Source organism: Protopterus annectens, chromosome 9.part0 (assembly GCF_019279795.1).
Source record: "Protopterus annectens isolate FY-2018-M chromosome 9.part0, PAN1.0, whole genome shotgun sequence".
Classification (NCBI taxonomy): Eukaryota; Metazoa; Chordata; order Ceratodontiformes; family Protopteridae; genus Protopterus; species Protopterus annectens.
Window position 1 is genome coordinate 170,973,387 of NC_056743.1, and position 27,710 is coordinate 171,001,096.

Consider the following 27,710-nt stretch of genomic DNA (forward strand, 5'->3'; position numbering starts at 1 on the left):
AGGGAGAAGATTTTGCATACTTTGGATATTCACAGGCAGTTGCGTTATTATTTGAGCAGAACCAAGGAGTTCAGACAGTCTCAGCAGTTGTTTGTTTCTTTTGCTTTGGGTTCTCAGGGTAAACCTGTTTCAAAACAAACTATTTCTAAATGGATTGGGTTTTGTATTTCTTTCTGTTATTCCCATCATGGTAAGGAGATTCCGGCTGGAATCAGATCTCATTCCACTAGAGCTACTGCCACTTCTACTGCCTTTCTAAGGGGGGTGGCTGCAAAGGATATTTTGGAAGCAGCTACCTGGAGTTCAGTACATACTTTTTCTAGACATTACCACCTTCCTCTTTATTCTAAGTCTAGGGCTGGATTTGCCACTGCAATATTACAGGGCATTTTAGCAGCACCTAATGCTTTATGATTTTGCCATCCTCCCTTCACCGTTGCTTTGGGATTCTACCCATAAGTAAGGACTGCAGCAATGTGAGATGAAGAACATAGTACAGTTTTGTACCTACCATAAATGTAGATGTTCGAAGATCCACATTGCTGCAGTCCCTCCCTCCTTCCCCACTGTAGCTTAGCATGGTTATATGGTTTGGCTGAGGGTTGTTGTTGGGCTTATTTTTTAGGAGGTACTCTGTTTTTGGCTGTGGCCTTTCTTTTTAGGGCCTTCTGACATCTGGGGCAAGAAAAGACTGAGGATATGGCGTCGGTCATGCGCTATATTCTGATGTCAGGGCTGAGCGCCCATGACCGACGTCAGCCTAATACTTTGGTATTCGGGCCGACCGAGGACAGCGGACTACCCATAAGTAAGGACTGCAGCAATGTGGATCTTCGAACATCTACATTTATGGTAGGTACAAAACTGTACTTTTTTTGCTCTGAGCCCCCTGCCGGGGGAAGCCCCCAGAGATGCTGTGATTCATGCTTGGCCTTCCAGCCTCCTTTATGCATATCCTCCTCTTCCCCTCGTGTCGAAGTTTCTACAGAAAGTCTGAAGGGTGGGGAGCACTGTGATCCTCATCGCCTCATTCTGGCCTCTAGTTGTACCACCATGGACCTTGGATCTAGTCCCAGATCTGCTTTCACATCTCTTGGGGATTCCTCATCCACATCTGGACAGTCTGAAGCTCACTGCTTGGCTGCTCTGGTTCCCATGATTCTTAGGACTCCCAGTCTGTCATCTCCTGTCAATTCCATTCTGGTGGCGGCTCATAAATCGTCCACCAGAAAAGTTTATTGCAGTAAATGGAAACTTTTTTTCTGTATGGGCCATTCAGAGGTCTTTGGATCCTTTCACTGCACTGTTTTTGGCAATTTTAGATTTTCTAGCTAGCATTTTTCATCAGGGTACTAGTTCGTCTGCGGTGAAAGTCCAACTAGCCACCATTTTTAATTTTCATGTTGGTGTAAACATGTCTTCATTGGCCTCCTTTAAACTTTGTAAAACTTTTCTCAAAGGTGCCTTTCTTCTCAGACCCCTGGTTAAGGACCCGATTCCTCTGTGGGACTTCACTTTGGTGTTACATGCTTTGGTTTCTTTTCCCTTTGAGCCTGCGGCATCTGTGGAACTACAGTTTTTGACCTGGAAAACTGGCTTCTTGGTTGCCATTACATCCGCTAGAAGGGTGTCAGAGCTTCAAGCTCTTTCTGTCAAAGTCCCTTGTATGATCTTTCACAAAGCTAGAGTGTCACTATGCAGTAATCCGTCCTTCCTTCCCAAGGTAGCTTCAGAGGTCAATATTAATCAGATTATTAATTTACCAGTATTTTTTCCTAACTACCAGAACAAAGGGGAATACAAATTACATTTACTTGGACGTACACAGGCAATTGAGGTTTTATCTTCACAGGACTAAACCTTTCCGCAAGTCTGATCAGCATTTTGTGTCCTATGCCAAGCCCTTCTTTGGTAAACCTGTCTCAAAAGTGACTATTGCTCGATGGATTTCACAATGCATTGACCGGGCCTACTCAGATAGAGGTTTGTCACTTCCAGGAAATGTGAAGGGTCATTCGACCCAATCTATGGCTACATCAGCAGCCTTTTGGTCTAGGGTCTCTCTGGATGATATTTGTTCAGCTGCTACTTGGGCCTCATCTCACACCTTTATTTCTCATTATAAACTGGATTTGGCCTCTAGGAGTAGAGCATCCTTTGGCTTTGCGGTGCTCAGGATATGACATGTTCATTGTACCGGACAGTTATTGTTGGGATCTTTGGATGTTCTTCGTGTTTCACTGTTGCAGTCATCACATTTGGGTTATCTGCCTGCTGGTAGCCCTCAGCTGGCCTGAATACCAGAGTCTTCGGAATTCTGCGTCGGATGCAGTCTCTTCTTCCATGACGTCAGGGGTATAAAACATGCAGCCAACGCCATTACTTCAGTCTTTCTTGCCATGTGGTGCCCAAAGGAGAAACAGTTTACAAGTGCCGGTCATCCGACTCCTGAAATTTTCATTTTCGAGTTTCAGACCTGAAGTCTTTAAAAAGATAAGTACCCCGTTGGGTATCCTTTTTTCTTGTTCTAACCGATGTCAGAAAAAATTATGAATTGTTTTCTCTGTGGAAAGCAAATACCTCATAGAGATTTTCATTCTTACTGCGTCACCTGTTTAGGCCCAGACCACGACGTCCCTCGCTGTCAGTTTTGTGCCTTGTTCAAAACTCAAACTATTCGTTGTCGGGCTATTTTTGTAGCTAAATACTTTCGTTCTCTATCTCCGTACTCCGAAATGGCTTCGTTAAGCCTTCCGACTACTGATCTTTCGAAAAAATGTAAGGATAAAGACAGAGACAGACCGCATAGGTCCAAAACTGCCGATGACACTTCCGTTAAGCTAGTCGCCAGTCCGCCGGTACTCAAGCGCTTTTGCAGCCTCTGCCCGCTACTACAGATTCGCAGGCCTCTACTGAGGCCCATTTGGAATCCGGTATGCCGCGAGATGCTTCTTCGACTATGGAACCTGCGGATGTCTCTATTTGTATGGGTCCAGAGCGGCTTCTGAGGGTGTATTCAGGCGTACCTATTTTCATATTAAACTGATGACTTCATTTCAAGCTAAGAATACTGAATTCCTCAGGCCTAAAGCTCACTACGCCTAGGAAACCGACGAACAAACTGCATTCTCAGGCCCATATGCCTCAAAAACAAATGATTAGAATGGCTGAAGACCTTATTACCTTAATTAGGGGAAGCCAGCCTTCCCCCTCTGAGACCTAGTACTGATTTTCTTTCTGATTCTTCTGATCAGGAATCTGCTATCTCTGTTCCTTCTGACTACCAGGATTTACCCTTATCTACTTATGAGGATTCTGATGCATTGGAGTCCATTCCCTCTGCTTCCCCTCCAGAAGATTTTTCTTTGGTGAAACCTTGCATATCCTAGCATTTCCGCTGGGAAAGCCAGGACTATTCTGAGTCCGAAAAGTGACTTGGAGAATTTTTACTCCTGCCTCAACACAGGCTTCTAGCCAGCCCTCCTATTCTGGAGATTATGATGATGTTTTCTTGGAATCCAGCCTTACCCCAGACACTTTGCCTCCAGCTCCCAGGAAACCTGACGGGTACTACAGAGTACCTGACTCTCTCAAAATTCCTCTTCAAGAATCCTTCTGTGGATCCAGAGACCATTTTCCAAGGACCAAAAGGCATTAAGGCTACTACTGCCAAAAATCCTACCCCTTCTGATAGGGACTCTAGAGCTTTAGACAGATGGGGTAAGAAGGTATATACTTCTTCTGCTTTGGCCATTTCTGCTGCTTTGGCCATTAGGGCTTTAAATTGCCAGTTTCATATGTTAGTGTCAGCATATTATGGGACTACTTAAACAGAAAATTATGTTGAATCCTGACTCTGCTGAACACAAAGATCTGCAAGAGTTAATGCATTCTGCTGAACAAGTTGGTAAACATACTTTGCAATGTGGATTTGATGCTTTAGAGGCATCTTGCAGGGCTGCTGTCACTGGATCTCTACTTAGAAGGCATGCTTGGCTTAAGGAACAAAACTTGCCAGATCATGTTAAAGCTAAATTACTGGATGCACCCTTAAAACCAAGACCACCTTTTTGGCAACAAAGCAGAAGTCGTCCTCAAAAGGATGGAGGAAAAAGTTAAATCGATGCAAACTGTTAAAGATTTCTTATAAGTACAGCCTCCTAGATTCAGTAGGCATTGGCCTTCAAAGAACTGGTCTTTTCCAGTCCTTTCCAGGCCTTCTCAGTCCAAACCCAGGAGCAGCAGAGCACCAAGACTTCAGTCTTGGGCTATGCACAGAGCTAAGCAGTGGGGGGGCTCCCACTTGTAAAACAGGGAGTAGTAAGCCACCCCGTATGAAAAAACGGCACAGTGACTTATCCTCAACTCTTCCAAGCCCTGCTCACCTACTTGCTCCCTTAGGAGGAAAGCTGGCCCTCCATGCAAAAAACTGGGAAGTCATTACCCAGGGCAAATGGGTTTTAAACAGTTTCCCTAGGATACAGATTCCACTCCACTCACTCCCAACCTCAAGTGGATGGCCAGACCTCCCCCCCCAAATTAGTGTGTGGAGGCCCAAAACAAGTGCTGTCTCTCATCATTGTCAGGGCTATTTAACCTGCCCCAGCAGAACAAAGGGGACAAGGTTTTTATTCAAGACTGTTCCTGGTTCCCAGAAAAGAAAACTCCTGGCGTCCTCTCCTGGATCTGTCTATTCTCAACACTTTTATGCTAACTGTTCAACAGCTTCTTCCTATGCTAGCCCAGGATGCCTGGCTTGCAATCCTAGACTTAAAAGAAGCTTACCTGCACATCCCAATAAGGGAATCCTGCAGACAATACCTACGTTTCAGGGCGGGCTCCATGCACTATCAGTTCTCTGCACTTCCCTTTGGCTTATCTACTGCACCCAGGGTATTTACAAAGTGCCTAGCTCCAGCCATTGCATTTTGCAGTCAGAGAAATATTCAGATTTACCTATACTTGGATGATTGCCTGATTCAGGCAGAAAGTCAAGACTTGCTATTACACCACCTGGCATTTGTAAAGAGACTTCTAACCTCACTGGGGTACACCCTCAACGAGAAGAAATCACACATAGTACCCTGCCAACAGATTGTATTTGTAGGAGCAAGCTTGAACACAACTTCTCAGATGGCATTCCTCACTCCGGAAAAACAAGTTTGACAACCTACTGGCCACAAAACCCCAGCTATCTGCAAGGAAAATCCTGCAAACCCTGGGGGTTCGTGGTCTCTTGCATTCTGTTAATTCCATATGCAAGACTGCATATGAGGAAACTTCAGTGGTATCTAAAACGTCTATGGTTTCAACATTGTCAGGACCTGGAAACAATTATTCCCATCATTCCTCGTCTAAGGGCGGAGTTCTTTTGGTGGGCAGAGTCCTGCTACCACAACAAGGGACTCCCTTTCACTCTACACCCTGCCGCCCAAACCCTAACAGACGCATCAGACTATGCATAGGGGGTTCACATGGCAGGGCAGTGCATTCAGGGCAAATGTATCCCAAAACAGATGCACCTGCATATCAATAAAAAAATATGTTAGGTGTACAGAATGCTCTGACAGCCTTTAAAGACCTTATTCTTCCAGGACAACTATTGGTAAAGACAGACAACAACAAAGTTATGTGGTACGTAAACAAGCAGGGGGGAACCCATTCCTACCCACTCTGCAGACTAGCCATGGCTCTGTGGAACACAGCCTTGAGCTACCAATTGGACCTGCAAGTCCAATTCCTGCCAGGCAAACTAAATTCACTGGCAGATGACTTAAGCAGAAATCTCATGAACCCACACAAATGGAATCCGAAACCCAAAATATTCAAGCTGTTGGTGAACAAATGGGGGACACCAGAGGTAGACTTGTTTGCCTCCCCTCAGAACTACCAACTGAACAAATTCTGCACCACAGTCAAGCTTGGAAAGTGGATGCCCTGTCCTTTACCTGGGAAAGCCTCTCAATTTATGCCTTTCCCCCTCTGCCTGGAAGGTTCTACTAAAGATGAAACAGGACAAGCCAAGGACAATACTGATTGCCCCAGACTGGCCACGCCAGCACTGGTACCCCCTTTTGCGCAATCTGACAGTGCTGCAACCATGGCACCTGACTCAGAACCCTTCCCTGCTGTCCCAGCAGGCTAGCCAGATTCTGCACCCTCCGCTTCAAGCTCTGAACTTTGCAGCCTGGCTAATTCCCTGAGCTCACCTCTAGCAACCCTCAGTAAGCAGGTACTGGATGTCATTCTTGAGACAAGGAGGCCTAGTACTAGAAAATCCTATTCAGAAAAGTGGAAAAGATACCGTTCCTGGAGCCAGGCTCAGGGGATGCGCACAACGGTGCCCGGCTTACCTCATATTCTAGATTATTTAACAGAAATGCTCCACAAGGGCCTATCTTTCTCTTCAATTAAGATTCATGCCTCTGCCATTTCAGCAATACTGAGCCACCCCTCTTCTATCATCCCCTGCTAAAACAATTCCTTAGAGGGGCCAAAAATGTAAGACCCCCCCCCCCAGGAGAGCTCTCACTCCAGCCTGAGACCTTAACTTTGTATTGGAACAACTCACTCTTCCCCCCTTTGAACCAGCTGCTACAGCAGAGTTGAAATTCCTTTCTTGGAAAGCAGCCTTGCTTCTCGCCATCACTTCAGCAAGAAGAGTGTCTGAACTGCAGGCCATCATGGCAGTGGGAACCCTTCATTATCTTCCTTGCGGACAGGGTTTCCCACAGGACTAATCCATCCTTTATGCCCAAGGTGTTGTCTAGTGTGGCTCTAAACCAGTCCATTCATTTGCCTACTTTTTTTCCTAATCCTCAAAATAAGGGGGAAGGGATACTGCATTCTCTGGACATGCACAGACAGCTTAGATTCTATTTGGACAGAACTAAGCCTCTCAGAAAATCTAACCAGCTGCTAGTTAGCTTTGCTGCAGGGGTAGAGGGGGAAGGCCATTTCAAAGCAAACCATTTCCAAATGATAGAACATTGCATCCATTTCTGCTACAGGCACCATGGAAAACCTACCTCACAGGGGATAAGATCACATTCCACCAGAGCTTCATCTACCTCTATGACATTTCTCAGAGGAGTCACTACCAGGGACATCCTGGAAGCTGCTACCTAGAGCTCTGTACATACTTTCACCAAGCATTACCACCTGCCTGTCTTTTCTAAATCCAGAGCTGGATTTGCCACAGCAGTCTTACTGGGCCTGATTGCTAGCCCTAATTCTCTTTAACTGCCTCCACCCTTCCTTAGCTTTGGGAATCAACCCAAATGTGATAACTGCAACAGTGAAACACGAAGAACTGTAGTACAGTTGTGTACACTTACCATAAATGTAGATGTTCCAGCCCCCTGACTTCTCTTGGCTCTACCTTTCCTTCTTGTTTGGCATATATTGTATCATGTATATTTGCTTTTTGCTGGGGGTGTTCCATACCATATACTTGCTTTCCTTTTGTGGGGGTACCTGACATCTGGGGCAGAAAAAACTGATGTAATGGCATCTGCTGCATGTTTTGTACTCCTGACAACCTGATGTCTTGAAAGAAGTGACAGCATCTAATGCAGAAATCCTAAGACTCTGGTATTCAGGCCGGCTGAGGGCTAACTGCAGGCAGATAACCCAAATGTGATGACTGCAACAGTGAATACACTCTAACATCTACATTTGTGGTAAATGTACACAACTGTACTTTCTGTAGGGCTAAAGTTCTTCTGTAATGTTTGTGTTTGAGGATAAGCTGTCATTGGGTCAGGTATCTGATGCCTGTTAAGCAGCAAACTCGATTTGAAGGGAGACTGGGCATTATGGGTAAGGGGAGGAGCATGGAGCTCGGAGCCGTAGCTGAAAAATGTGGCTGTGTTGGATCCGAAGAACCACAGGTTGAAGACAAATGAAGTAGAACTACTCAGATGGAACGTTATAGTGAGTACATAACTTTTTCTCACTCAATACATTTCCTAGTTAATAGCCCAGTTTTTTTCTTAACATCACAGACCACGTTAATATTACTAGAGTATGGTAGATCTAGTCTTGTTTCTTTTCTAGATCTCTGTTTTTTAGTGTGCCTGTCTACAGGGGCTCGAAAAATATAGGTCCCTGCATGTTTACTAGGCTTATGACCACAAGGGCCTTTTTAAGCCAAGCCATGCATCCCATATATTTAAGTTCTGATACCCTTTTTAAGTGTAAGCAAGGGCCTGGGAGATTAACCATTTACAGGTTACCTGTGTCCATGAGAGACACAGGTGCCAAACCAGGGATGAATTTCAGATTTCCCTTCCAATTGTCCAGGTTGCACTTGAATTGGGTATCTTCCAGGATCACATTTATAATGTCAGCCATTAAACATCTTTTACATAGGTTCATAGGTAGGTACTAGGCTATTGGCCCAAGGGCCTAGGTAAGCCTAGCCAACAAGATTCCCTGGCTTACTCCACCCAAGAAAGTTATTTTCCTGTGCCCCTGTCGAGCAGAGCCACAGAAGTGATCCCCGGGGGGTGCATTTCCTATGTCCCATCCACTCATCAAGATTTTTCTTGAGTGCTAATGAGGAACTTTGCTTGACATAGATGGGTAGCTTGTTCCAGAGTATGGGAAGTCTCTGGGACAGGAATCTATTCCTCCAGCATGTCCTGTTTATTGTGGTGACAAGGTTTAGGTCCCTAGAGCGTGTAGCACTGAGGGTTTGGGATTTCTTTAGGAGCAGCATGTCCCAACAGCTCTAGGTTTAACATAGCTTTATATGTTAGGCAGAGATCACCTCGGAGTAGGTGATATGCTACGGAGTAAGCTGAAGTTTTTTGAGACGGTCAGTGAAGGACATCTGTTTGAGACCAGGTAATCCTCTTTGTGAGGTACTTCTGTGGCCTTTCCAGCTGCTGCAGATGTCTTGTGAGGTACATTCCAAAGGGGTGTAGTACTCTATAATGGTTCTAATGAGTGTCGAGTAGAGGGGAACAATGACCTCTCTTTTTCCTGGATGAGACCCCTTTTGTGATGAGGCGTGCCACATAGAAGGATTTCCTGACTACGGTGGTGATGTGATTATCAAAGTAGAGACTACTGTCCACCTGGATCCCAAGGTCTCTTATCACACATTCGGCATTAAGTAGACTGCTGCCTATGTGGTAGTTTATGGGTACAGAGTTTTTACCAAAGGGGATGCCAGTGCACTTTTTGGCATTAAGCTTGAGGCCATGGCTCTGACACTAGGCATCTGTCTTAGTGAGGCCCTTCTGTAGGATGTCCACATCATTTGGGGCTCAACTATGGCTCCTAGTTTGCAGTCATCTGCGAACTTCGTTAGCCAAAGGCCTTCTGTGTTAGCCTGTACTTCAGAGAAGTAGATACCAAACAGGAGAAGTCCTAGGACCCAACCCTGTGGTACTCCACTTGTCACTGGTTTGAAGTCAGATTTGGAGTCTGCAGTTTTTACAGTGTGGGTTCTGTCAGTGAGCCACTTGGTACCCCATCTTGTGACGTAAGGATTTATACCTAGATGTTCATCGTGTTACACTGCTGCAGTCATCACACTTGGGTTATCCTGCCGTCAGGCGGTCCCGCAGTTGGCCAAAGTTCCAAAGTCTTTGTCTGGTTTCGGTTGCTGTCGCTTCTTTCTTGACGTCAGTGCGCCAGGGGTATACAAGATGCATCCAATGCCATTTTCTTCAGTCTTTCTTGCCGCGTGGTGCCCAAAGCTGAAGCAGTTCGCAAGTGCCGGTCGGCCAACTCCTGAGATTTTCAAATCGAATTTCAGACCGAAGTCTTCAATAAAGCTAAGTACCCCAATGGGGAACCTTTTCTTGCCTCAGTCCGATGTCAGAAAAAGTTAACAATTGCATTTCTTGTGGGAAGCAAATACTTCATAAGGACTTTCATTCTTATTGTATTCCTTGCCTAGGCCCAGACCACGACATCAGAGGTTGTCGGTTTTGTGCTAGGTTTAATAAACGAACTATTAAATGTCGGTTTGATTTCACCCGACATTATTTTGGTAGGAAATTTAATTATACCATACCGTCGGAGCAAGCGACGACTGGAATGCATAAAAAACGCAAAGATAAGGACAGGCAGCCGAGACCCAAACCAGACTCTGAGGCCTCTGCTAGGCCAGTCGCCGATTCTCCAGTTTTCAGTGAGGTGCCTACGCAGCCCCTGATGACCGCTGATTTAGAACCCCAGGCGACATCCGATTCACAAGCGGAGATTGCTAGGCCTCCACAACCTTTACCTTTAGGCCCTTCCGACTCCATTCCTGAAGGAGATTCCAGTGCAGTTGAAATGCCTTCAGTTGCAGAAGGTGTCTTCAGACCGACTACACTCACTATTAAATCCTATGCAAAGCTGAAAACTCCTTTAAAAACAAAGACTGTACAGCAGCCTCCAGTACAAGGCCCCATGCCTAAGAAACAGATGCTTAAGATGGCTGAAGACTTAATTACCCTAATCAGGGGTTCCCATCCCCCTCCTGATAAAAGGCCAAGACAGGAGGAGGACTACGCTTCCTCTGATCAGGTTTCAATTTCCTCAGACTCTTCTGAGGAACAGGAATATTCCTTTCCCCCTTATGAAGACACTGATGCTGAAGAGTCTATCCCTTCTGCATTTCCCCCAGAAGACTACTCTTTTGGGGAAACCTTACATACCATGAGGGAACATTTCCACTGGGAAGGCCAGGATTACTCTGATTCTAAGAAAAGGCTCCGAGAGTTCCTTTTACTACCCCAGCACAGACCACTTGCTATTCCACCTGTGTTAGATATTGTGGATGATGTTTATTCAGAATCTAGTCTTAACCCAGATTCACTACCTCCTACACCAGCCAAACCAGACAGATACTACAGAGTCCCTGACTCGCACAAATTCCTGTATAAAAGCCCTGTTGCTGACCCAGAAACCATTTCCCAGGGTCCCAAAGGAGTTAAGGCCTCTATTGCTAAAAATCATGTGCCCTCTGAAAGGGATTCTAGAGCACTAGACAGATGGGGAAAGAAAGTATATACCTCAGCTACTCTAGCTATGAGGGCCTTAAATTGTCAGTTTCACTTGCTGAAATATCAACAATATTTGATGTCTCAATTAAAACAAAAAATGCTCACACATACAGAACAGCCTGATTACAAGGAAATGCAAGATTTGTTGTATGCAGCTGAACAAGTGGGAAAACATACTTTGCAATGTGGATTTGGTTCATTGAAAGCTTCTTGTAGAGCAGCAGTGACAGGGTCTGTCATACGTAGGCATGCTTTGTTAAAAGAACAAACTTTACCTGATCATGTTAAAGCAAAGTTATTGGATGCACCTTTACAGCAGGATGTTTTATTTGGTGTAAAAGCAGAAGAAGTTTTAAAGAAAATGGAGGATAAGGCAAAATCTATGCAGACGGTCAAGGATTTTTTTACAGGTTCAACCCCCTCGTTTCAGCAGAAATTGGCCAACCAAAAACTGGTCCTTTCCAGCTTCTGCCAAACCACAGAGGGGCAGATACAGATGCCCAAGGGGCAGAGGCCAGTCACAAGGCTCTTACCAGCCTCGACAATGGGGTGCCACAACCCAAAAAGGAGGAGAAGACAGGTCTCAAACTACCAGAAGACAGACACAATGACTTACCCCTCAGACTTCCAAGCAAAACCCTCTTGGCAGCTCCCTTGGGGGGGAAACTAGCAGTTTTTGCAGACAATTGGCACATCATCACAAAAGACAAATAGGTCCTAGATACAGATTCCACTTTTACACTTTGCCAAGGATAAAAGGAATGCCAAACCTGCCACCAAATCAATGGGCAGAGGCTCAAAAGCAAATTTCAGCTCTCATGGACATGAGAGCCATTCAACAGGTTCCTACACAGGAGCAAGGACAAGGATTTTACTCGACTGTTTCTAGTTCCCCGAAAGGACAAAGCCTGGAGACCCATTCTGGACCTCTCAATTCTAAACACATACCTGGAAGTACTCAAATTCGAGATGCTAACACTACAGCAACTTCTTCCCATGCTGGGCAAGAAGGCTTGGCTAGTAACGTTGGACCTCAAGGAGGCATACCTGCATGTCCCTATCAGACAAAATTGCAGAAGATACCTCCGATTTATAGCAGGTTCAACCCATTACCAATTATCTGCACTGCCCTTTGGCTTATTTACTGCACCCAGGGTCTTCTCAAAATGCCTGGCACCAGTAATTGCATACTGCAGACAGAGGGATTCAAATATATCCATACCTGGACGACTGCCTTATTCAAGCAGAAAGCAAGGGCATTCTATTAAAGCATCTGGCGTTTGTCAAAAACCTACTAAGTTGCCTAGGGTACACAGTAAACGAAAATAAGTCAAAACTAGTGCCCTCACAAGACATAATATTCCTGGGTGCCAGCTTAAATACAATGGCCCAGATGGCTTATCTCATGCCAGACAAGCAAGGACAACTGACTCAATACTTCAAAATGATGGCAACAAAGACCCAACTCCCCGCAAGAAAAATTCTGCAGGCCTGGGATTCATGGCATCTTGCATACTACTAATACCATTTGCAAAACTGCATATGAGGAAATTACAATGGTATCTGAAAAGCATATGGACTCAACACAGCCACAGCTTGGAAACAATAATTCCACTCATACCCTGCCTTCAACAGGAGTTTCTATGGTGGGCTCAGGCATGTCACCTCAACCAGGGTCAGCCTTTTACCTTACCCACAGCCAGGCAAACTATAACAACAGATGCATCGGATTATGCCTGGGGAGCGCACATGGCAGGACAGTGTATTCAGGGCAAATGGTCTGTAGACCAAAGGCATCTACATATCAATCAAAAAGAGATGCTAGCTGTACAAAATGCCCTAACAGCTTTCAAGGACCTCCTACATCCAGGACAACTCCTAATAAAGACAGACAACACCACAGTGATGTGGTACATAAACAAGCAAGGGGGCACACACTCCTACCCCCTATGCAGACAAGCAATGACCTTGTGGAATACAGCACTGACCTACCAAGTTCAACTGCAAGCACAATTCCTGCCAGGAAAGAAAAACACATTGGCAGACTATCTAAGCAGAAACATCATAGATCCTCACGAGTGGAAACTAGATCCACAAGTATTTGCAATGATAACTCAAAAATGGGGGAGCCCAGACATAGATCTGTTTGCTCCCCCCCCCCCCCCAAAAAAAAATACCAACTACGGAAATTCTGCACAAGGACAATACCACACACTAGCTTGGAAAGTGGACGCCCCCTCATTCAGTTGGAAAACATTGGCAGTGTATGCCTTTCCTCCACTGCCTCTTCTGGCAAAGGTGCTGCTGAAAGCCAGATTAGAGAGGCCACAAATGATACTCATTGCTCCAGACTGGCCACGCAACACTGGTATTCAATACTAAGGAACATGGCTCAAGGCCCACCATGGATTTTACCTACAATTCCTCACCTGCTCACTCAGCAAAACAATTGATTCTACACAGCCAGCTCAAGACTTTAAATCTGGCTGCATGGCAAATTGCCTAAACAACCAGTCAACACTTCTCTCTAAAGCTGTGATGGACATCATTCTGGAGGCCAGGAGGCCCAGCACCAGGAAAGTCTATTAAGACAAATGGAAAAGATTCTGTGCCTGGAACCAGGCTAAAGGCCAAAATCCCCTTGTACCAAATATTCCTCAGATTCTTCACTATTTAACTGAGATGTTGCACAAAGGACTTTCCTTCTCATCTGTTAAGATCCACGCCTCAGCTATTTCCGCTCAATACAACACGGATCCTCCTATATTTTCACATCCATTACTAAGACAGTTCCTCAGAGGGGCTAAGAACATAAGACCGCCCGGAGAGCACCAACTTGGGATCTCAACTTTGTTTTGGAAAAACTTACACTACCGCCCTTTGAAACAAACAAACGTAGGCAGAAAATTTAATATATCACAGCAAAGCTTTCGGGTGAAACCCCTCTTCAATACTAACAATCATTAAAACAAAAGCAGCTTGCTTTAAATAGGAGCAAAAAACAGTCACATGATAGCAGCCAAAATCACATGACCAACAAACACAATATAATATAACATATAACATAATAGATATACAAAATGCAAAAATATTTAAAATATTTAAAACAGCTTAACACGCTGAATTTTACTTAAAACAGGCTGTAGGCTAACAGTAGAATTTAATCCAGGTGGAGAATCCGCTGCTAGTCTTAAAATCCATTCATATTCCTTAATATCTAAAACATTATGAATATCACCACCCCTACTATGAGGTTTAACCAAATCTAGGCATCTAAATTTAAAGCAATGCGTATTCCCATATGTTTTAATATGCTTGAAAAGAGCATTATTCTCAACCTCCCTTCTAACCTCTGACTTATGCTCAGTTATTCTGTCTTTAAGTTTACGTGTGGTCTTGCCCACATAGAATGCTGAACAGGCATTACAAGTTGCCAAATACGCCACATTTACACTGTTACAGAATGCTACTAATTTAAAATAAAACTCTTTTAAAGTAACAGGATGAATAAATGCATAATTAGGGGTAGCAGCAATGTCTATACAACAAGAACAGCTCATACATTTAAAAGTACCAATATGATCAGAGAAAACATTCAGCTTTAAGCCAAAATTGAAATCTTTATAACATAATAAGCTTTTAATACTTCTCATATTCCTATATGAGTAGTAAGGCTTAAACTTCTCCACCTGGATTAAATTCTGCTGTTAGCCTAAAGCCCGTTTTAAGTAAAATTCAGCGTGTTAAGCTGTTTTAAATATTTTAAATATTTTTGCATTTTGTATATCTATTATGTTATATGTTATATTATATTGTGTTTGTCGGTCATGTGATTTTGGCTGCTATCATGTGACAGTTTTTTGCTCCTATTTAAAGCAAGCTGCTTTTGTTTTAATGATTGTTAGTATTGAAGAAGGGTTTCACCCAAAAGCTTTGCTGTGATATATTAAATTGTTTTCTGCCTACGTTTGTTTGTTTCTTTGGTATTCCTGCATTCCAGTCTTGTTTTGTTGGACTACCGCCCTTTGAACCAGCTTTCACAGCTGATCTACAGTTTCTATCATGGAAAACTGCCCTGCTGCTAGCAATAACTTCAGCACGAAGAGTCTCAGAGCTACAGGCCCTAATGGCAGTGGAGCCTTTCATCATTTTTTATCGAGACAGAGTCTCTTTACGAACTAACCCTTCCTTTATGCCAAAGGTGGTATCCAGTGTGGCCCTAAACCAAACCATTCATTTGCCCACCTTTTATCCAAACCCCCAGAACAAAGGGGAAAGGCTCCTACACTCTTTGGACATTCACTGGCATTTACGTTACTACATGGATAAAACTAAGGCTTTCAGCAAATTTGACCAGCTCTTTGTATCCTATGCTGCAGGATCACAAGGAAAAGCCATCTCAAAACAGACCATTTCAAAATGGATAGGACATTGTATCCGTTTCTGCTACACACACCATGGGAAATCTGTGCCTGGTAACATCAGGCCCCATTCCACCAGGGCTACAGCAACATCAACAGCCTTCCTCAGAGGGGTACCAACCAAGGATATTTTTGAAGGCTGCAACTTGGAGTTCAGTGCACACCTTCACCAAGCACTATCACTTACCTCTGTAACCAGAGCTGGCTTTGCCACTGCAGTTCTGCAGGGCCTACTAGCCTCACCAAACCCTGTTTAGTTCCACCACCCATCCTTAGCTTTGGGATTCAACCCAAGTGTGATGACTGCAGCAGTGTAACGCAATGAACATAGTACAGTTTTGTACCTACCATAAATGTAGATGTTAGAGTGTTCACACTGCTGCAGTCCAGGTTACCCTCCCTCCATCCCCTCTGAACTAGCTGGAATTATCTATACCTTTCTATCCTATACAACCTTTGTGGTGTATTTGCTTGTAACTGAAGGTATTGTTTTATCTTTATATATATATATATTTTTTATTAGCAATATGTATTGCCTACCTATTGGGGGCACCTGACATCTGGGGCAAGAAAAACTAAGAAAATGGTGTCTGATGCATCTTATATACCCCTGGCTCACTGACGTCAGGGAAGAAGCGAGAGCAACCGACGCCAGACCAAGACTTTGGAACTCTGGCCGACTGCGGGACCGCCTGATGGCAGGATAACCCAAGTGTGATGACTGCAACAGTGTGAACACTCGAACATCTACATTTATGGTAGGTACAAAACTGTACTTTTAGTGGGTTTATCTATAATTTTAGAATGGGGGATGGTGTCAAAAGCCTTGACGAGGTCAAGATAGGCTGTGTGAACCAGCTTACCCTCGTCTACAGCTTTGGTGACTGCCTCAAAGAAGTCGATCAGGTTCAGGAGGCATGATCTGCCTTTCTCAGACCCGAACTGGGTGGGGTCCAGAGTTTGGAGGTTACCAATGTCTTTGTTTAGGAGTTCAAAAATGATATGTTCCATGGCCTTGCAGACCAGGCTTGTTAGGCTAATAGGGCGATAGTTATTGGGATCAGTGGTGGTTCCCCCTTTGTGGAGTGGGATAACTGTTGCTATGTGCCATTCAGTGGGCACAAAGCCTGATGTGAGGCTGTGATTGAACATTGTGCTTAGGTGGGGAGCCAGTTCGTTCGGAAATTCATGTAAAACACAGCCTGGGATGTTGTCCGGTCCCATGGATGCTGTGTTTTTGGCTCTAAAGAGTGCAGATTTTACCTGCATAGTTGATTACAGGGGTTCTGCATTCTTCCTGTATAGATATGGGCCCTTTAGGGGGTGGTGGGGGTAAAGTTAGCACTAAACCTATCTGCCAGGATGTTGGCAATATCGGTTGCTTCTGTAATTCTCGTGCTGTTGTGCTGCAACTCAGAGCAGATCTGGGTGTTGCCATTGAGATTCTTGACATAGCTATAGAATGCTTTGTGGTTGTCCTTAAAATCGGTGGTGATTTTGTTTTCGTGGCTAGCTTTGGAGGATCTCATAAGGGATCTTAGCTTCTTACTGAGGCTGACCAGGGAGCTCCTCCACTCATGGGATTTTACTCTCTTTTGCAGCAGTTTCTTCCTTCTGTTGTAGAGGTTGTTTATGGTAGGGGACCCCCACATTGTCTTTCTTTTTCTTTTGGAGGATAGCGTCTTGGTTCTGTTTGGGATAGCACGATCCATCCACTCGTGTAAGTGCTTATAGAGTGCATTTGTGTAGGATTCAGCAGGCGTAACTGTATTGTCCATCTGCATGGGTGTCATGAAGTTCACCACTTCTGTCTTAAGCATGAAGTTGGCTTTGGAGAAATTTTTTACCGTGGTTTCCTTAATGGGGGGTGGGATGTGGATATCTAGGGTGATTAGCTTATGGTTGGATCTGACCAACAAGGAGTTGACTTTAGGTGTGGAACACCGGTCACTCATGTTGGTAATGACTTGGTCTAGGATATTATTGCCCCTTGTGGGTGTGTGGATAAGTTGATCCAGGACATTGGAATTTATGAATTCCAGAAAGCATTGAGCAAAGGAGTTGGTACATGAGTAGTTTTCCCAGTTAATGGTGGGGTAGTTGATATCACCCATTATTAGGGTGTTTGGCTGAACCCTAATATTTTCCAGTATTTCAAGAAAATAGGAGTGGGAATCCTGGGGCATGGTGGGGTATCTGTAGCAAGCTACTATTTGGATTGCATTTTTGCCCAGAGTTAGTTGCACTTGCATAACCTCGGATGCATTATGCTGAGCAGCTAGCCTGAAGGTGTGTTTATCCTTAATAAATATGGACACTCCTCCGCATTTGGTGTTCTGGTCCAGGTTAGATGGCTGAAAAGTGTGGTATGGGTTATAGCCTGGTAATGCAGGGATGTACTCTGGAGCCTTGAACTACGTCTCTGTCACTGGACAGATATCGATGGTCTCCATTTTAAGGAGTGACTCGAGGGAGTGCATTTTGAGATTTACACTTGTAGCATTGAATAGCATTACCCTCAGTTTTTACTTGCCTGTTCCTGTTACGGTGGTGAATTTGTCATTTGAACCTTGCCAAAAAAAGGCACTGTAGGGGTGGCAAGAGCCTTAGCCAGTATCCGGAATCCCAGGGGTGACAGGTGCAGGCCATCTCTGGCAAAGCATCATGGTCTGTTTACCATGCCGTCCTAGGCAGATAGATAGTGGATCCCCTTAGAATGACACCAGAAGCTTAGCCAATTGTTGAAGTCAATCATTTTGTCCTAGTACTGCGGTATCATTCTGTGTGATGGCAGGATGCTACTCGGGGCTAGGGTCATACCTGCCTGAGCTACAAGATCGGAGAGCTCTTCCATGTCTCTCTTCATGTAGTCCAGGGAGGTAAGTCTCTGGTCATTCACACCAACATGGACAATGACAGAGTCATATTTGTACTTGTTGTGGAGTGACCTGAGTGCATGGGTTATGTGGCAGATCCTGGCTCCCAACAGGCAGCTGACAGAACACATCTCCTTGTTAAGCCTGGTGAGTGGGACATCAGTGTGTCTGACTATAGTCACCTATGACTAGTGTGTTGGGTACGTTCTTTTGCCTTATGGGCTGTGGTTGAGCGGCACACTGTGTCTGTGGGCTATATGTCATTTGAGTTGTGTTGGGGGGGTGGCGGTTGATTGCATTTTTGCTTTGGAGTTCTTTGTTGCTTGAGCAGATTATTATTGAGAGCCTCCGCGAATGTTTTTGTGTTTCTATGTGTGGGTTTTGGTGGTGTAGGTTTAGTGGGACTATGTGATGAGTGTAGTGTGGTGCAAGTGTTTACCTTCTCCTCTTGACTGTCAAGTTCAGTCTTGGATAGAGAGAGCCTTACCTCCAGTTTGGCTAGATAAGTACATCTCTCTCAGGTTGTAATGTTGGGTGGTAGGAGGAGATGGGGTTGTCTGTGTAAATGAGGCAATTGCTACATTGCCCCAAGATGCCCAGATTCATCAGATAGGAGAGAACACTGGGAGCTTGACCCTTGGACATGCCCGAATAAAAAACTATTTTTCTCTTAAGTGAGGAAAGTGAGTACAAGAGCTGTTTTTCTCTAAGCAAGTGAGTAAAGAAAGTAGAAAAACTGTTTTCCTCTAGGTAATGAGGAAGGTTAAGTGCTGTAGTAATTTGTAGCTTTAGTGCTTACAAGTTATGAACAAGTGCTGAGCACAAGTAAGCAAATTCAAGTGCTAAAACCAAGAATCTGTATCTGAAGAAGACTAGTTACAGCAAAGAAACAAGTGCAAATGCGGCTTTTAAATCAGAAAGTTGAGAGAGATGGTAAAATTGCCCAAACGGCCAATAACTACAATTTCTAGGCCAGAAACCACTCCTTGTGTGGTAGGTTACCTAGTGCTTACCACTCCCACTGATAAGCTAGAAGGCTTCCCTCCAACACAGAAAGGCTTGGGGAGCTCAGGAGCTTACAGTCCTGGATACAGCAAATCTGTATCTGGACTGGACTAGTTACAGGAACGAGTGGAAACAAGTGCTAATGCGGGCTTTTAAATCAAAGTTAAGAAAGATGGAAAAACTGCACAAACGGTCAATAACTACAGTTTCTGGGCCAGAACCACTCCTTTATGTGGTAGATAGGGTACCTAGTGCTTACCACTCCTACTGATAAAGCTACAAGGCATCCCTTCAACACAGAAAGGCTTGGGGGGCTCAGGAGCCTGCAAACAGTCCTGGATACTGCAAATCTGTATTTGGACTAGACTAGTTAAAGGAAGGAGGGAACAAGTGCAAATACGGGCTTTTAAATCAGGAAGTTGAGAGAGATGGAAAAAGTGACCAAACGGCCAATAGCTACAATTTCTGGGCCAGAAACTACTCCTTATGTGGTAGATAGGTTACCTCTCCCACTGGTAAGCTAGCAGGCTTCCCTCCAACACAGACAGGCTTGGGGAAGCTCAGAAGCTTACAGACAGTCCTGGATGTAGCAAATCTGAATTTGGATTAGACTAGTTACAGGAAAGGCAGCAAACAAGCATGTTTTTTTGTTAGTTAAGCAGAACACAGGGAGATTCTAGCAAAGTTTTTTTTTTTTTTTTTTGGTAAAGGAAAGGGAAAATGGAGAAGCAGAAGGTTAGGAAACTAAGTTGGTTGGCCTTCTCAGATGTTTTCTTTGTATTAGGTAGAATAAGCTAATGACACTAGACTGACAGGAGCGTCCCAGATCAAATTTACAGTAGGGGCGGGCAACTGCAAAGCCACCAACTATAAGAAGAAGACACCAACAAGGAGGTAGAGTGGGGAACAGATCACAATATTCAATGAAAGAAATAACAGAATTGCAGACAGACCACTATATTCACTGAACAAATACATAAAAAAATAAAATGCAGTTCTATCTTTAACATTGCAAGTCTGTACTTATCCCAGCTTATAATGCAGTTGATTGTAGGTATAAAGCAGCCATCCAAACAGCTATTGCTGAAATGATTTCAAAGATATATGACTAACACTTATAACCACAGAGTAAACCTCTAGGCTTAGAGTTAACACTGAATATGAATGAAGTGGAACAACAGTAACCCCCACTACTTGCAGAGAGAGAGACAGATCACAATATCCAATGAAAGAAATAACAGAATTGCAGACAGACCACTGTATTCACTGAACAAATAAATATAAAAATAAAATGCAGTACTATCTTTAACACTGCAAGTTTGTACTTATCCCAGCTTGTAATGCAGTTGATTGTAGGTTTAAACCAGACAGCCAAACAGCTATTGCTGAAAATCTCTGCCTTTTACCCCAGACACATCATCTAGTACTTAACACCTTCTGCATTCTTTTTTGCATTATTCTCATGACTATTTTGTAATCTCTATTTCCTGCAGTTACTGTCTCTAGTTCTTTATATCTTTTTTCTCATCTTTCTTCTATATAAATGTTATCACACCACTATAGTTTTATATATCTTTTATCCTCTCTATTAGCCATTCATTTACTACATGGCAAAAAATGCTCTCATCTTTACTCATATCGTTATCGTAGCCCATCCAAAACTTGGTGCAGATTTTCCTCTCCTTCCCTTTCTTCCTTTTTAACCCTTGAAAATTGTTTAAATAACTTTTTCCTTGTTTTTTTTCTTTTAATTTTCCAATTAATTTTCCCTTTACTTCATTTTTACCTCAATTTTAAACATACTCAATATTTTTGCGTTTATTTTCTGACAATATTTAAACATTTCCATTTTCTTGTACACCTGCAATATTTCCAGTTTCCATTATATTCTCTGTCATATTCTCATACCACAATCAGTCTCTTTCTAAATTCAGTCTAGTGTTTACTTTTTGTTTTGCATTTTCATTATTACCATAGTCAGAAAATTATCCAGTTTTTACACCTCCCTTTATTTCTTTCATTTTTTGAATATAAAACGTCTTATTTCTACTTCCATTTTAAACATCCCTCATTTCATTTTCTTTGTTTCCTAATATTGACTTGCCACATTTAATAACTTTTCATAACTTTAATACAGAGTTATTTTTCATTTTTCATTCCCTAAATTGCAGTTACACTCTCCTAACTGGCATTCATAATTTCTTTCATCTCCTCAAACTTTTTCTCTCAGTCATATTTGCATATGAGTAAAGAACACACAATCTTACTGTTCTTTCTCCTTTTCTTATGTCACATACTATCAATCTTCCCGGCATAACTAATATTATGCCCATTGATTTTATTTCATGACTGTTATTCCTGACCACATTTCACCACACACTGACCAGGATATGGTTTAACCCTTACAGCTCCTTTTTGATGCCCATGTTTATTCTTTTACACCACTCCACTACTGTCAAACCCCTAAATTAATTTCTAATACTGCCAACACTGAAACAGCCCTTTACTCTCTTTGAGCCTTAGTGGTTCCAAGTTAGTTTTAATATTCCTTTGTCTTACTTTCACTCTCTCCCTCCAGTGGTCTCCCAAGCCTTCTCTGTCTGGCTGCAGTTCTATTATGCATTTATCAACCTCTTTACTGTTGTATCCTTTCTTTACAAAACTTAGTTTTAAATCACCTAGTGCTTCATCTAAATCACCTTCATCAGTAATGTAGCCTCATAGTTCTTATTACCTGTCCCTTTACTACATTACGTGGTACATGCTGATGATGCATGCTATTGTAGTGTAATAAATTATCCTTTTTGCATTCTTTCTTAAAAATGTGTGTTTCGAGTCCACCAACTACTGTCTTTTACTGATGGCTGCATCCAGAAAATCAGTGGATTGCTTTGAACAAGTGTCTGTAAACTTTAAAAATGGTGTTGTGGAGTGTAAATCGTCTATTAAACCTTTTCCTAGGCTTAAAGGTCCTTTCCATAAAATAAACACATCATCCACAAATCTCCTGAAATAGAAAGTATGGTCCATAAAACATTGTTTTTAATTACAAAGTTATGCTCCCAACTGGCCAAAGCAAGGTTGGCATAGCTGTTGGCACAAGCTGTGCCCATTGCCATGCCAACCTTTTGTAAATAGTGATTACCATTAAAAATAAATACATTGTTACTCAAGACTAAATCCAAAAGCGTACAAATTAAATTAGTCTTATCTGATGTCATATAATTACCAACTGTTAAAGACCTAATATTCTCAGTACTGCATTCATTGGGTATCATTGTAAAAAGAGAGGCTATATCTAGTGTGATAAAAATAAAATCATCATTCAGATTCACATTGCAGGTCACCTGAAACAAATCATGTAAGAAACTACCTGTGTCCTTTATTACTTTTATTGTTTTATGGTGAATTAAAGTTTTTTTTACAGCACTCCAGTTGTGGTATACTCTTTTTTTTGGAATTTACTTGGACTGAACAGAGAGTATTTTGCCAATTTCTGGATTTTTTACTGTTATTGTACTATCTGTGTGTGTCCCTAAGTCCCTGACTACTGGGTCAACTCTAAGGGGTGTGTTGTCAATATGATAGCTACCAGGGGTGGATGACTTCCCAAATGATACTATTATGCATTTCTGGGCATTTAGTTGTAGTCCATGGCTCTGACACCAGTTGGTTTGTGTCAGCCCCTCCTGGAGAACATTTGTGTCAGTGTGGGACGGCTGCTAATTTGCAATAATCTGCAAATTTAGTCAGCCAGAGACCACTGACATTGGCCTTGACTTCAGAAAAGTAAATGCCAAACAAGAGCGATGCAAGGACTGATCCCTGAGGGACTCCACCTGTGACTGGCCTGTTTGTAGAGGTGGACTCCCTAGTTATAACTACCTGGGTCCTGTCTGTGAGCTAGTTGGCTATCTACTGGGTGACATACGAGTTTGTACCTAACCTCTTGTGTTTGTCAGCAATGCCCGAGTGGGGTGTTATGTCATATGCCTTGGCTAGGTCACGGTAGGCAGTGTAAACCATTTTCCCCTCATCCACTGCTTTGGTTACTTTCTCATATTTGCCCACCAGGCTGAGTAGACATGATCTGTCCTTGAAACCAAACTGGGTTGGGTTCAGTGTCTGGAGGTTTGCTATATCTCTATTGATCATTTCCATGATTATTCTTTCATGGCTTTACATATAAGACTAGTGAGACTTTTGGGTCTGTAGATGGCCCACCTTTTTGCAGAGGGATGACTGTTGCTATTCTCCATTCATGAGATATAAAGCTTGTTTGGAGGCTACAGTTAAATAGTAATTACAGAGGTCCTGATGGGTCATGTTTCATGCTATTTAGAAGGCATCTTGGGATATTGTCTGGGCCCATTAATGCAGTGTTCCTGGTCTTGGAGAGAGCATTTTAAGGACCTTTTCCCTAGTGATAGTAGGGGGAGTTGTATTTGATGGTATTTCCTGAGGGAGAGATGGGTGAAGTTGGAGCTGAATTCATCAGCCAGGAGGTTTGCTATATCTTCTGGCTCAGTATAGGTGGCTCCATTTACAATGAGCTCTGCACACAATTGTGTGTTGCCTTTCGGGTTATGGACATAGCTAAAGAATGCTTTGTGATTATCCTTGGCCTGGGAGGCCAAACTTACCTCAAATTTAGCTTTGGTAGACTATATTTGTCCTCTGAGGTTTTGTTTAGTTTGAGAGTTCTTTTATCCCGCTGGGTACTGCACCTTCTAATTTTTGCCATGATTTTCTTCCTTCTGTTATACAGCCTATTGATTTTGTGATTTCACCAGGGTGGCTTCTATTTTGAGTTTGTTCTGTACTTCTTCCTGGTGGGTACATCTTCCTCTGTGCAGCTATTAACATGCTTGTACAGGGTTTCTGTGAGCAGTTCTGCATAGGTAGCAGTGGTCTCAGGGTTTATGGGGATTTGAAATTTTTGCCAGGTTATCACTTAGCAACAGGTTAGCCTTAGAGTAGTTTCTGAATATTCCAAGTTTAGCTGGGGTTCCAGGTTTTATGCTTACTTACAAAGGAGACCATTTTGTGGTCTGACCTCACCAGGGAAGACATTACAGTAGAGGGTGTGCAACACTGTCCCATATTAGTGAGGCCCATATCCAATTTGTTTGCACTCCTGATGGGTGTATTGACTATATGTGGTCCAGGGACTTTGTGTTTATAAAATCCAGGAATCTTCGTGCCTGTACATTTGGTGTTGTATAGTATTCCCAGTTAATAGTGGGGCAATTAATGTTGCCCATGACTATGGTATTGGGTTGGAGGGTTAGTGTTTTCAGTAAGTTTAAATACATTGTATGGGTTTCCTGGGTCATAGAGGGGGACCTATAGTTTGCAAGGAAGTGGTATTGGATTTTGCTTATTGTGATTTGAACATGGAGCAGCTCAAGTGCATTATCTTGTTTCACTGGTCTTGAAGTATATTTATTTTTTATGTAATAGAGACACCTTCATCTATAGTCCCTGTCTGTAAAGTAGCTGATCTAAATGTGTGGAAGGCATTATAACCTTGCACTGTTGGTATGCTCTCTGTGGCTTTAAACCGTGTCTGAGTGACCGCACAAAACTCAGCATTCTCTAGTGTGAAGAGAGTTTCTAGGGAGTGGAGTTTTTTTGTTTACACTCCTAACATTGAGCAATAATACCTTTGGATTTTCTTGGTTTTGATTTGCTATGTCAGAAGTACTTGCAGTTTGACATTGCCTAAAAAAGGCACTATGGGGGAAGACAATGTTTTAGCTAATATTCAAAAGCCTAGAGGGGAGAGATGCAGACCAGTCATGGCAAAGCAGCGTGGTCTGTTGACCATCTCCTTCCATGCTGACAAAAATTGCACCCCCTTAGAATGACACCAGAAACTAAGCCAATTACTAGTTGGTTATCTTTTGTTTGTATTGTACCATTATCCATGAAGAAGGTAAAATGCTGCTCAATGCTAGGCCTATACCAGCCTGAGACATGTATTCCCAGAGCTCCATGATGTATCTCTTCGTATAGTCTAGGGAGGTACGTCTCGGGTCATTTACTCCCACATGGACTATGACTGACTCATATTGGTACTTGTGGTCCAGTGACCGGAGTGCATGCGTAATGTGATGGATCCTAGCCCCTGATAAGCAACTGACAATGACTTTCTCCTTACTCAGCCCGATGAGAGGGATATCAGTGTTTCTCACAATGTAGTCTTCAATTACTAGAATGTTGGACTGTGTGGTGGCTTGCCTTATGGGCTTAGAGGTAGAGGCTCCATGACATGTGGCTCTATATTTTGATGTGGGTGTTGTTTTGAAAGAGTGCATTTGCGGCTGCTGAGGGTATTTGTTATGTGTACTTCATCTAGGAGGTCTTTGTGATTTAAGAAGGGTACATTTAAGTGCCTCAGCTTATGTGGGTCAATATGTCTGCTTTGCATTGTGTGTGATGGGTGCAGCGTGTGTACTACTGACAACTTTATTGACATTTGGAGTACTTTCATGTGAGACCTTTACCTCCAGTGACATTGTGTAAATGCATTTCTCACATACCTTATCAGTTTGTTTGAGAATTAACTGGTCGTCAGTAAACATGAGGCAATTTTTACATTGCCTGAGGATGTCCATATTCACCAAACTAGTAACAGAGACAGTGGGAAAGTTCATATCCATGGCAAAGGCCCTTTTTATTGATTAGACAGTTGGAGTGAGAATATCAGTCAGTGTTAGGAGTATCCGGTTTGCAACTATGGGGACAGTGCTTGTCACTGCAAGCTAGTTGTCTTGTGTGCAACTAGGTACTGGAGAAATTTCAGTTGTGCTTTTACAGGAAAAATGTCACTCTAGGTGTCTTAAGTCTGTACAGAGCACTGCCAAACACTTAAGGGGAAACTAATATGTAGACCCTGAAAATTTAAGGATGAAGTATTTAGGCAGATATTTTCAAGTTTGAAACAAATCAAGCGATATTTACTGAAAACAAAGAATTGGCTTGTCAAGAATGATGAAAAGAGGGGTGTCGCATGAATGGCTACTACTAATGCTGGTCTCACCACAGCTTTACCCTGCTGGGTACGGTGCTTCTTTGCTTCTTCTCTCACCAGAAGCAAAATGTTAGCAGCAATCCCAAGATAAGAAGCAGGCCACAGCCTATTTGGTGATCCACACTTTTGTCCCAGATGATGCAAGGGTCTTTAGGCTTGTTGTAGCCTTTTCCTGATAGATGCCTTGAGTAGCAACCAGACCAGTCAGGAACGTTAAGTACAGACACTCACTGTCCAACCAGAAACAGTCTGAAATCAGTGCACTCTGCTCCTTCTCTCAACAGGAACAGAATATAAGCACAGATTCCAAGCTGTCACCTTTTAAGCAGTTTAGGCTTTCTGGTGATCAGCAGTCTCCAGGAAACAATGGCCTTGTGCTGCTCCTCTCACCAGGAGAAAACAAAAGCACTAATCCCAAGATGACTACTGAGAGGCAGAATGTGGTCTATCCAATAACTGGTGGTCTTGCAATAGATGTTTAAAGGTAAGATGGGGAAAAAAATGAGTTAATACCCCAAACACTGCAGTGTGCACTAAGCAGTTGGATATGAAAGGGGTAACAAGCGTTAGCTGTCTAAGTGGAGAGCCACTAATTTTAAAAGTGCAAAATAGATTGAAAATGGTTGTGCACACTTTTGTATTTTGCATTTTTTGTGTCAGCCAAGACCAACATCTCACACCAGGAAGTAGCATAGCTAACAGCAAGGGAAAACATCTTTGCAGACTGTAAAGCAGTCAAAAAAAGGTACACTTCCGCCTTCTATAACAAGTCTACAGATGGCCTGGAAAAGTGTCCGATTCTGATTGTGAATCACAAACAGGCAGGAGAAGTACTTGTTATTGATATACATGGATTTCCATTTTTTCTCCTTTACATTTCATGAGTTCATTTGCTTAAGTTTCTCTGTGGACTCTATGAATTGCACCTTTGCTGTGGAAAAGTGCATACAGCACAAGTTGCCTTTATGAATTCAAGTAATTCCTACGATTAATGTTTTTGTTTGCACAGCCTGAATATGATATGGGTCAGAGAGCTGCAAGAAACTGAAAAGGAATACATTGTTCTCAATAATCAAAGGAATGCAGTGAAAACATAAAGGGAAAAAAATGTACCTTTTTGAAGTTGATTCTTTTGAGAGAGATGTATATTCACTTCAGTTTTCACTTTTATTTTCAAGGAAGAAAGGTGTCTCTGAAATGAAGCTCTTATTAATAAAAAAAATAATGTATTTAGATTTCACAGAGAAGAGGAGGAAAAAAACTTGAGTATGTGTCACTGTTTCATATGTAAAATCCCATCATCCAAATTATTTGCATTGTTTTTGTCATAATCTCAGGATCCATCTTAGGTGACCATCCACTAATT

General features: G+C 42.9%; 1 protein-coding gene across 1 annotated transcript in view; it reads left to right on the plus strand.

Annotated features, from left to right (window-relative positions):
* PIK3C2A (phosphatidylinositol-4-phosphate 3-kinase catalytic subunit type 2 alpha) overlaps positions 1-27,710 on the plus strand; it is a gene marked incomplete in the record, with an annotated part of 1,553,204 nt that overhangs the window by 864,569 nt on the left and 660,925 nt on the right.